This window comes from Epinephelus fuscoguttatus, linkage group LG14 (genome assembly GCF_011397635.1).
Source record: "Epinephelus fuscoguttatus linkage group LG14, E.fuscoguttatus.final_Chr_v1".
NCBI lineage: Eukaryota > Metazoa > Chordata > Actinopteri > Perciformes > Serranidae > Epinephelus > Epinephelus fuscoguttatus.
In genome coordinates, this window is record NC_064765.1 from 12,339,961 (window position 1) to 12,352,377 (window position 12,417).

The 12,417-nt window shown below is 43.4% G+C and overlaps 1 protein-coding gene across 1 annotated transcript in view; it reads right to left on the reverse strand.

Annotated features, from left to right (window-relative positions):
- The window catches only part of palm1b (paralemmin 1b), a 43,656-nt gene extending 31,700 nt beyond the window's left edge, over positions 1-11,956 (reverse strand). Inside the window, exon 1 of the mRNA XM_049597210.1 lies at positions 11,247-11,956. The gene's annotated coding sequence lies outside the window, so the exon portion shown is untranslated. The remainder of the gene's footprint in view (positions 1-11,246) is intronic.
- Between the last annotated feature and the right edge of the window lie 461 nt (positions 11,957-12,417).

Below are 12,417 nucleotides of genomic sequence, written 5' to 3' on the forward strand. Positions count from 1 at the left end.
CCAACAAGGACTATGTCATCAGTGAAGGATGTGGTGGTTGTTTTGGGGACAGTGTGCAAATGCTTTATAACTTGCCAATTTTACGATGAGCTCAACGAAGTGTTGCCTGACTGTCCATCATTTTGCCATATGGAAGGAGATCTGCTGAATTCTGCTGACAGCGATATCCCTAGCTGTGCAGACACAACCGCTAACGTGACTGGCAAGCATGCTAGCAAGAGTGTGGACGTAATAAATGTGACCAGGGCCCTTTGACAAGTGGTCAGCTGGAGATGCATGATAGACACAGGACTGAGCGGCGATGTGTCATGGCGGTCTACTTGTGTTCAGATCACCGAAACACATGTTAATACCAGGTGTAAACAGGCTCACAGAGGTGTAAAGACAGAGAGCAGGAAAGAAAGACAGATTATTTTTAGTAATCCATTTTGTGTCGTAGCAAAGCAACTCATGAAAGACTCTTTTGGCTCACTTGGTTCATCTACAACTCTCCCAGAATCCTTCCTTCTTTTTCACCTGTACACACCTGAGTGACCTCAGTGGCTGTGATTGTCAAATTTTTGGTCTTGGAAAGTTACAACACTTATCTGACGCAGCTCCCCAAATCAGAAAGGTGCGAGGGAAGAGGGTTTCAGACGCTGTTTGCTCATTCATAGGCCGTATACCTCTGCCTTTCCATCTACCTTATCAGCTCCTAACACGACTCAAAGCTTCAAGAAACCTCTGTCTCATTCTGTCTCTTCTAAATCTCCTCAAAACACTGCACTGAGACAACATCCCCATCCTGTGTCTCTGCTCCCTGGATCCCTCATCGTCTCGCCTCATTTCTTCACTTGACCACACTCGACCTTCATTACTTCCACAGCAATAAACCTTTACACTGCAAATCTGCCGAGTCGTGGTGCTTGCTTGTTAATTTTTCCACATCCATCGAATGCACACAGAGTCGATGACACTTTATTGATTGGTGAGTTTAGATTACAGCCGCAGCATTCAGGTCAGAACACAGGTTCAGCTTGTAAGGCATGTACATAGCATCTCTGGTGTCGCAGGTAGTGTCTGTCTGTATTGGGATGTTTCAAAGCCTGGAGTTTGGTTCACTGTGCAGAAAATCCAAATTTAGGCAACAGAGTGGAGCGACAACCACCACGGCTGAGTGTGGTATAAAAGCCTTTTAGCTCCCCACCTGGTAAACAATCTGTTCTGATTTACAAGCGGCGTATTTTTAGTAGGGACTGAGCAAAGTCACTACAAAGACAACAGATGCAGAAGTTCGTGAGCTTCTGGACACAAGAAGAGAAGTTGACATAAATTAAGAGATAACTAGCATGCTTAAAGATTTGGTTACAACAACATCACAAAGGTACTAGGAGAGAACAAACTGAAGATGCAGTCCAGTCGCTGGAAGAAAATATTGACGTTGTACGTTTCTAGAAACCATGAATACCTTATATTTGCACAATTCATACATGTCATATCAACGTTTGCAAATTGACGTAATATAAAAGCTGACTTTGCATTCAGGAGGCTGCCGAGCTGCACGCCACTGTTCCAGATCAACATACTATGAAACAAGTTGGGTTTTAGCGAGTCAATACTGTGTTTCCATTGACTTTATAAGCTCCAAATGTGGGTGTTATATTGCAACTTGTAAGCATTTTTCCAGCGGGAGTAATGCCACAAAAAGTGGTTGGTTTTTGCATTTCGTGACAAAATAGTGGCATGAAAAGTGATCATCGCTGCATTTCCTGCTGAGATTGTGGCCCCTAAACTGGGTATTTCAAGACATAGCGTGATATTTCCCTGACCATTATCAAGTGGTTTTTGTGCCTCAACCTAGCCTCTCGTTAATCACAGCATTGTTAGAACATAATGTTCCAATCTATTTGCTACATAATAACGTGCAATTGTCATGTATCTAGGGCTGGGATATGGACAAAAATTCACATCTCCGTATTTACAGGCTGACTGGCGATACACAATATATATCTTGGTATTTTCTACAAAATGGGCTAAATGTTGTTAGCTGCAAGTTAAAGTTTAGTTGACTCAAAACACACATTAAACACATATTAAAAACACTTTAAACATGGCTTAACAGAGACAATCTCAAACACAAGTACACAAATCAGCTTCACTATAACTCACAGCATTCACAGACAAAGCACTTGTCTTTATCTGGACACATTTTCCCCACAAATATAACATGCTAATGTTTTTAGCACAAGCCTATGGCATTTTACATTGTATAAATTAGCCTAGCAGCTAGCAGACTTTTCCTCTACCCATATGAAGCCAGGAACAACAGCAACATTTAACAAAGGTAACAGTACAAAATTCAGCTCCATTACAACCCACAAGGTTCACTGACAAAACAACTGTCTTATACTAAACACATTTTCCAAACAAATATAACATGCTAACGTTATTAGCACAAGCCTATGGCATTTTACATTGTATAAATTAGCCTAGCAATGAGCGGAGATTTCTTCTGCTCACATGAAGCCAGGATAAATCACACGCAAAACTTAAAATGCTATTTTTGTGGGGGCTTTATTGTCTTCACAATTTATTATTTTATTAGTTGAATAAAACAAGCTACTGAGGATTTTTCCACTTGTTTTCTGACATTTTATAACCTAAACGATAAATCGATTAATTGAGAAAATTGGATGATTACTTGACAGAAAATAATTAGTTGTAGCCCTACAACAAAGCGTGCAACAAGTCACTTCAGAACAGAGGCCTTGTTCAGACTGCCGGCCCAAATCCATTTTTTGGCATTTCCAGATTGCATCCAGATGGACTTTAGAAAGTCTGTACAGCAAAGTGAAGTATTGAGCAGAATCCATGCTGCTACCAGCAGAGCGCTATGGAGGAGAGCATGAAAAGAAAAACAGTTTGTGGACAATGACAGCACAATATTCTTCTATTTCTCAAGCTCCCATGTTGGAAAGTAGCGTCACCAGCTTAGCTATGTAGTTACTGCTGCTTACATCGTAACCACAGCAACCCACGCAGAGAGGTTTTGGACACAAATCCGATCTAATCACTTGAAAATAACAGTGCGGAAAGTCAGTTTCAAAGATATGATTTGAAAAACAAATGTGGTTTGCCTGCAGTCTCAACGTAGCCAGAGAGAATAAACTGCAGCTCTACAACTTGACAAAGGGGCTTGAATCTGGGTGCTCCAAAAAAGAGGTCCCCTGCTACTGCTCGCCACAAAACAGACACACTACAGCACCTGGATTCTACAATGTATGTAGCAACTAATAGGCTGAGAGGTTGAGATAAAAGTTTACTTGAATAAAAAGACAGGCATTGGTCAAAAGGAGTCAAAAACAGCCAAACTTATCCAAAGGAGATAGGCAGGGAGTCATCAGTCTGTGGATCAGGCAGCTGGAACGCTAAGGCAATGTAAGGGGAAATGGGCTGGTATATATGCTGCAAGACTAATGAGGGAAATGGGGAACAGGTGAGGAGGAGTGAGGTGACTGAGGAAGGTGTAAAATCCCGACGACATCTGGTGAACAGGTAGAGAAATAGCAATGAAGGGGCTTGAGGGATTGGAAGTGTGGGAGGAAGTGTTTGAGAGGAGGGAGAGAGGCATAATGGGAAAGCATAAACACAACCGAGGCAAACATTATGACAATGTGTCCCTTGTTGGAGTGTTCCCACATGACTTCATTTTAATGTAGGCATTGCAATGAAAATTCTTGTGTGAATACTCAATGCCCCGACTCATAGAAAGCACATTAGGAATGTTGGTAGATTAGAAAATGTTGCACAGAAACAGTCTATTTGTGTCTCTAACTAATGACTACATGGGTTGGCGGTTTTAATTATTGACCTTTTCCTTACTCTGCATCTTTTTTGCAAGAACAATGTACCAGCATTAGCATTAACATGCTGACAGCGTTGCTTTTATGTTCACAGACGGTCATTTTCTAACCGTCTCCTATGTCCTGGCGTGCTCTCTGGTCAATCAGCAAGCTCGCTATTTCCGAAAGCCTGTGGACTTGCATTATTGGAGCCGCCTCTCAACATTAACACAGGAACCATTAGGCCAAATAGGTGCCTTCCCTCATGGCAAGATCCCAATCCCCACTTAAGGCTCACAAGAGGTTTAAGAATTGTTCGTGCTGAGCATGTTTGTCCAATATCACCCTGTCCAATCTCTTCTGGGATTATAAAACCTAGGCTTCATTTATAAGACAAGACCTCCTATTCATTCTCCGTCTTCCCCTTAAAGCAGATGTGAGTGTGTGTGTGAGTATGTGTGTGCGGTGTTAGTTTCAGGTTATCTAGAGTGCAGAAAGACGGATGAATTCTTCTTTATCAATAGTGCTTTTGATATCATCTTCGCAACAACACAGATGATCGTCATATGAGCGCGTGGGTGTGCGCGTGTTACAGGGAGGGGCGCCTAAGATGCACACAAACACATACCGCTGAGCGCATTTGCCTCTGAGATTAAAAATGACTTAGTGGCTAAAAATGACAGTTTATCAGAAGACAGACTCTCCGCTGGGAAGAGAGTGAAAAAAACAAATCCTCTCTCGCCTTATCTGTCATGACAAAGCAGCAAGGAGGGGGGGCTGTAATGAGAGATAGTCAGGAAAAAAAGAAAAAGAATAAAGTGACTATCCAGGAGGAAAAGAGAAGGCAGTGATTAATAGAAAGACGAAAAAAACATAGAGGTAGAAAGGGCAAGGTGGATTGCATCGCGTTATCAAATAATATCTCACATCTCTACTATCTGCCCAAATGTTACTCCTTATCCGTACGCATGCTGAGCAAGCTTTCACTTCCACTTCCTCTCCTTCCCTACAGCACCGTGCTTCAGCACTAAACAGTAACTGTACAGGCCTCTGTAATGCATGACATTCATTTTCCTCGACTGCCATGCTTATGTGATTTTATAACCGCTGCATAAATGGTTTCTTAATGACAGCAAGGTCATTGAGGATAATTAGCAATATCTATCACTCTGGGGCAACTTGCTCAGGGCAGGATGTGAACTCGTGAGAGGCCTGCTATTCTCTGGTAATGATGTTGAACTGACCAGTTTTGCCACTGAAATGCTGGCAGATTGCTGTTGTGCATTAGTGGCAATGTTTTGCTGTCAGTTTTAATGTTGAGGTCACCTTTAACCTCCTGGCATTTCCATTTAACCTGCATGTACTTCCCTTTTGGTGACTTGGAGGGCAGTCGAAACAAGCTGGGCAACACTGACATACTGTCAGCTTTGATATGATGACCGTTCGAGCAAACAGTTGGAGATTTGGAGCAACTTTAGCAATGATCTGGAAATGGGTTTCTGACCTGATGGACCAACACATTCTTACTCTGACCTTGTCATACACTGACGTTTGGTCATGGACTTTTCACGTCCAGATATGACGTACAAAGTATCCTGGCTGCGTTGGATGTCGACGTTCTGGGACGCTGTGTCAAGTTCTGCCTGTTACATGCATTGTCTTCTTTCAAAATACACTTCTGTTTTCACAGGAAATTTACCATTTACATACAGTCTCTTTCAAAAAAAAAAAAAAAAAAAAAACGCACTACGTCAGAACAACAAAGCAAATTGATGTGTTTTTTCCTTCAACAACAAAAACATGTGTTTAGACTTTTGAATCTTATGGGACACAAACACCACTCTCTCGGGTAAAAGTCTGTTTTTGTTGGACCCATCTTCCAACCCTTCCACCTGCTCTACTCAGACTATCGCCACCTTAACTTTTGTTGTTGTCCTGCCGTGTCCCCCTGAGGCCGCCAGGCACCAGTAAACCATAACGGCAACTGGCCGCGTATCATGCTGACATTAAAGAACAGCTTTTTTCATCGGTGTCAGACGCCACAAGTCACTGCTCAAGCGCCGTATTTCGACGTCTTTACAGTGAGACTGGGTCGATTCTAAATAACCAAGCTGTCATCAATAGGCCAACAATTATTTTATACACTTGAGCCAGATGTTAAAAAATGGCAGCCTACAAATCTTGGCTGAACACAATGTGCACTACATTGTACAACTGACCAGGTGCAGATGTTCCCCTGTTTGGTCGCCAGTGAAAGGATTCAGCGAGTGTTGCATTGAAGATGATGTCATGGCAGCTTCAAACAACACCGCTTATGGGGTTAGCCGAGAATCCCACCTACATGGGAGTACTGTTCATGTATAAAGAGAACTGGATACAGCGTTGAAGGCGGGGTCCCACTTAGGGATGCATGATAATATCGGCACATCATCGGTATTGGCTGATATTGGCAGAATCGGCCAACTTGCTTTTCTTAATTTGCACAATGAGTGAAGATTACATACATTGGAAAGTATTGTATTTCATGTCTCCGGTTGTTGGGGGGCCATCATGCTTTGAGTATGCATGCATCTATGATGTTAATTCGGCTACAGAAGAGACTTGACTTGGGAAAAAGTTGATATATTGGTCGTTATTGGTCAAATGAGTTGTTACATATCGGCATATCATCGGTAAAAATCCAGTATCATACATCCCTAGTCCCACCCATTCCAATGACAGTTGTTCAGGCACACATGAAGCAAAACAAGTACAACTTTCTGGGTATAATTCCTTAATTCTTCCACATCAGGGGTATAACATGCGTCTCTTCTAGACTTTCTTAATGTTACTGGACTGAATGGATCAAATTCTGATCATAAAACGAGTCATTTTGGGGGGGTTGTGATGCTCAAAAAATGTATCCACTGATTTTCATATGTCTCTTTCACAATGTAAGTCTATGGAAAAAAACTTTTTGGGCCCAACAGCATCATGTGACGAACCTGGGAGCTGTAATTCCATGGTTTGGCCACTATGTGAAAGTGGCCTCTGAGCCTGGTGTTGCTCTTGAAGCCTTTTAGAGAACTGTCATTGGAATCATCACTTATGCAGCAGAAGACATCCTGTCCAAACTGCTCATTTTTAAATAGCCAGGCTGCCATCAATAGTGACCGCAATATTCACTTGACCCAGATTTTAAAAAATTGGCAGCTTGCAAAACTACTCCGTACTCTACGCTGTACAACTGGCTAAATGCAGCCATTTCTCTGTTTGGTTGCCAACAAAAGGATTCAGTGAGTGTTGAAGATGATGTCATGGCAGTTTCACACAGTATCGCTATGGTGATCAGCTGAGAATCCCACCTACACCGAGAGGGTATTATCTGCAGTGGAAAACAAAATAGCGAAAAAGGACCTGGTACCAAAAGTGAGTTGACTCAGGTTGAGCTCAACATTGCAGTTGGAAATGAGGCATAAGTGAGTAGGCTCATTTTGGTATCACTTTCACTCTGAGTAGAGGCTCAATATGACCAGTTTCTACCCAGTCCCACTCGCTGACGATCTCTGATCGTCAGAGCTGAGTAAAGGGCACTTCTGACTGCAGTTTGCCGGTTGTAAAGAATGTTACTCATCCTCATTTGTCACTGACAGTCCGAGATTAGGATGGATGACCTTCCGGTTATTTCCCCTATCTAAATTGGTGAAAACAGATCTATCCCAGCGCCCAGCCCGCCAGGCCAGGAGAACGTCATCAACACACACAGACAGAAACATCATCCATTTGCTGGCATACATGCAAAGACTAAAACACAAAAGCTGCACATACACAAAAACACACACACACACACACACACACACACAGACATATAAGAACACAAAACCTGACACACACAAATGTGGCTGTCCAGAGTCATAAAGCCGCACGGTGATTGGGTGGACAAGACAAGTGCTGTCAGCTCTACTGCCAGTCGCTGACACAACACAGAGCAGTCGACCGGATATAGACCCTCAGCTCACACACTGCCAGGCGGAGGCCTACAGCGGGCTTAACATGTCTCGCTCATACAATGAAACAACAGAACAGACAACAAACAGTGTGCATGTGCTGCTGATATTGTCATTCTTCCACCCTTTTCGTGTTCGCACCAATGCAAACGAAACACACCGATAGTCCTCATCTCTTTCATAGTGATTATTAAAAGCCACAACATGTAATTACGGCCCATATTCCTCTGATTGTTCATTTGATGCTTTCGTTTCTATAGTCAGAGATTATTAAGTAAAAGTGAATCAACCTAAAATGGCAAAACAAGAGCTCAGACTGTTGGCACTGCACAAAAACACATCTTTCCTGAAACGTGTCTTGAGCTTGCACCATTGCCCTTAGGACTTGAAATCACTTTGGCTCCTTTTAAACATCAACACTCATCTCCACACCCAGGCTGAGGTGGCAAATGGATAAGATGCCTTGCTTAAAAGTCCAGTGTGTAGGATTTGGGGGATATATTCACAAAAATGGAATATAATATACTAAACTATGTCTTCTTTAGTGTACAATCACCTGAAAGTAAGAATCGCTGTGTTTTTGTTACCTTAGAATGAGACTTATATCTACATAGAGAGTGGGTCCTCCTTTATGGAGGTTGCCATGTTGTTGTCATGTTTCTTCAGTGGTCCAGAATGGACAAACGAAACACTGGCTCTAGCTAGGGCCATTTGTGTTTTTGCGTTGGCCACCATAGTAAGAAACCCCTATACGACAAGCAGCATCGGAAAAACACTGATTTGTGACGTGAAAGTGCTTTAATCAGTACTTTTACTCATTTAAATCGGCCGGATCCATTTGTTTTAAAGAGGAAGAGACCCCTGCAGATAATCCGTCTCGCAGTGAAAACCTCCTGAATGTCTGGATCTTAAGGTGAGCACAGATTAGCAGATGCTGGATTAGAGGCCCATTTTTGACATGCTAAACTGTATCGAAGAAACTCTGAATTGTACATTAAACTGCCTTATTCAAGTGTTTTTGTTTGTTTTGAAGAGGAGGAGGCCTCTGTGGGTAATTTGGCTCCCAGAGCGTCTGGATTAGAGCCACCTGCCTCAAATGTGCCAAACAGCATTGGAGAAACACTTACTTGTGACGTGAAACTGCTTTAATCAGTATTTTTAGTGGTTTAAATCTACAGATCTGTTTGTTTAGGAGACAAACAGATCTTTGCAGATAATTCGGCTCCCACTAAAAACCTCCTGAATGTCTGGAGTTTAAGTTATCAGAGAAAAACGGTGAGCACAGATTAGCAAGTGCTAGGCAAGAGGCCTATCTTTGACATGCCAAACAGTGTTGAAGAAACTCTGATTTGTGCAAACATCTAATCAGAGAAAAAGGGTGAGCACACAATAGCATGTGGTGGGCAAGCCACATGTCTCCAACGTGCCAAACAGCATCAGAAAAACACCAATGTGTGACATCAACCTGCTTTAATCAGCATTTTTAACTAGTTTAAATACGGAATCTGTTTGATTTGGGGAGGAAGAGACCTCTGTGGATAATTCGGCTCTCCGTGAAAAAAGTTTTCAGAGATAAAAGGTGAGCACAGATTAGCAAGTGCTAGGCTAGAGGCCCATCTTTGACATGCCAAACAGTGTTGAAGAAACTGTGGTTTATACATGAAACTGCTTTATTCAGTGTTTTTGCTTGTTTAAATCACAAGGTCTGTTTGTTTTGGAGAGAAAGAGACGTGTGCAGATAATTCGGCCCTCGGTAAAAACCTCCTGAATGTCTGGTTTAGAAGTGAGGTGAGCACAAATTAAGTTATCAGAGAAAAAGTATAAGCTCACATTAGCATGTTGCGGGCAAGACACCTGTCTCCACTGTGCCAAACAGCATTGGAAAAACACTGATTTGTAATGTGAAACTGCTTTATTCTGTGTTTTGACCCTTTTTAATAACCTGCTCTGTTTGTTTTGGCGAGGAGGAGACCTCTACGGATAATTCGGCTCCTGGTGAAAACCTCCCAAACAACGAACTCTGAAGGAATTCTAACCATGAGAAGTTTCAGCTGGTTGCAATCTGCAATCACAGCTTGTTAAATCCCTGTTTATCTTACTCACTGGACCTTTAAAATCACCTCAGAAGAAACTGTCATGGAGTCAGTGAAACAGGTGTCACTGTGGTCATTCAGATGAATAAAGCAAAGATCTGACGCCCTGTGTGTTCTGCGAGGACCCACATGAATTCTCTAGGAACTATAATGGGTGTGTTATGTTTACAGACTCGGTGCTGTCATCACTAACTCGCTGGTCTTTGTCAACAGAGATGTTGTCCGCAACAGTGACGCCTGTTCTCAGGGCAGAAACCCAACAGAGAAACAATGGACACAAGACCAAACAAAAACACAATCTTTTGTCTGGTGTCACCTGCTGCGATCAAACATGCTCACAAAAAAAATCAGAGTAAAATCAGGAGTTGTTGTTGTTCTATTCAGAGACTGGAATAGCAACAGAAGGAGAGCACTGTACACACAAGCCTACGTGATACTCTGAGAGGACACAGGGAGCCAGGCTCTATCACCAGTGGCAACCTGAGCTGGTATTAATTGCAGCTCATGCAGTTATATTAAGGATGCACACACTCATTCTCTGCTATCCTAAAAAAAAAAAAAAACCGAGCCTGGTTCCACTGCACGGTGTGAATTCCAGACAGGAGTATGTAATGGCCAAGGTTTTTGCAGCTCATGCGCGCCATGTTGGAGCAGACTGCTCACATCACAACACACCATAGACTACCCTGTTACTCTCCTCTCCTCTCCTCCTCAGCCTGTAGCCAGGCAGCATCTCTCTGCCGTGCACTGACGGCTGGCGCCACTGGAAATTCACCGTCGAGGGCAGAAAAACACAGACATGCTGAAACACTCTCCTCAGCACACAGATCGATATGACATGATGGATCATGAAAGGCATTCGTGAACATGTCGTCCCGTTACACCTGTCGGCCTATCGTGGCTTTAAAGTACAGGACAGTAACGCGGGCCTTTGGGTGCCTCATAAAAAGCTTGTTGACATGACATGATCATGCAGCTGTTTTTTTTTCTCACACCTCTCCAAACCAGCCTGTCTTCACTGTGCGCTTGTTATTTCTAATGAGCATTTGTGTCCCTTTAAGGATGCTGCGCCCTGGTGATTACTAGTTGTAACCTTAACGCAGCGACCGTGTTTACAGAGAGGAAGCTCACCACTCAGCTGCAGAAACACAACACCTATAATAATTAAAATTGCCTCCATCTCCTTCATCATCTCCATCTCCATCTCCATCCCTCTGTCCCGCTCTGTCATCCCTAAATGATGCTGCCCGAGCTGGAAGCTTAAATATTGCGCCGCTGGACAAACCACCAAAAGCAGGTCAGCCACAGGAACACACCACCACCGCACTCTGTAAATCACGACTTACTCAGTTGCAGATCCCTTTCCCGCCACGGACGTCTTCCAAACAGGGTGTCTTCTTGTTTATTTCTGAGCCGAATACTCTAACACCCCCCTTTCCTCTCCTCCTCCTCCTCTTCCTCCTCCTCCTCCTCCTCTTCTTCTTCTTGTGGCTGGCACCCTTTCTGTTATTGCTGAGGTGATGCCGCGGGCAGCCCGAGCGCGCACAGTAATGGCAATAACGATAAGACCCCGATGGATGGCGAGAAAAGACGCACGACGGGCTCGCCCTGCGTGGAAATCTCCTGGGCGTCGGGGCGTCGTCTGAAGCAGGTTGGTGTGTAGTTAGCGCACGGGTGAGAGGGAGAGTCAGAGTGGTATGTGGAGGGGAGTGGGAGAGGGGAAAAGGATACGCCTCCCTGCCTTGTAGAGATAAAGGGGGCCCTGGCTGCGCGTGTTGACGGAGATATGGGTCCTCCTCTCCAAACGGGGGCCCTGCTGGCTCTGATCCAGCCTTATCATATGACGTCCGAGGAACCAGGCTGTCTGCTTCAGGGCTGCAGAGGAGCGGTGTACGTGCAGCCTTAAAAAAACTGGGAGCAAATCCAGTTCTGCCGCCAGAGGAGAAAGGACCATTCTTTCAGAGGTGGTATTTTTTTCTGCCCCACTTCTCCATCTAGCGGCGGGAAGGCTCCATGTCAAGACTTCTCAAGATGTGTCTTCATTCTGTTACATAAATAACCTCAGGCTGTGAGACTGACTGGCTGCTCAGCCTGGAGCAGCGATTTGGAGCTGGGCTTTTTCGATTTTATGTGTTTCTCTTTTTTTGTTTTTTAAATAAATGAGTCACAAATAAATGAATCGCAGTGATAGAAAATGTTAACACATCCAAACTATTTTGGAGCCGCCTGTTATTGTCTGACCCAAATTATTCTGTCACATCTGCATCCTCACATCAACCAAAATATGTTGCACCTGCACCAAACATCCAGCAGGTGGTGCTCCTGTTCCAGACATACTCTCACGTCATTCCAGGTTTCTGTCTGTTAATTCACTGTTGATGGTTTGTCCAAGAAATAGTCTTATTATAGTTTAATTAACATCTAATAGAGTACTTTTTATATGTGTAAAATGACATGAATCATGGGGTATTATAACCTCCATGAAGGCTGGGTTTATTGAACGAATGAGTGCATATA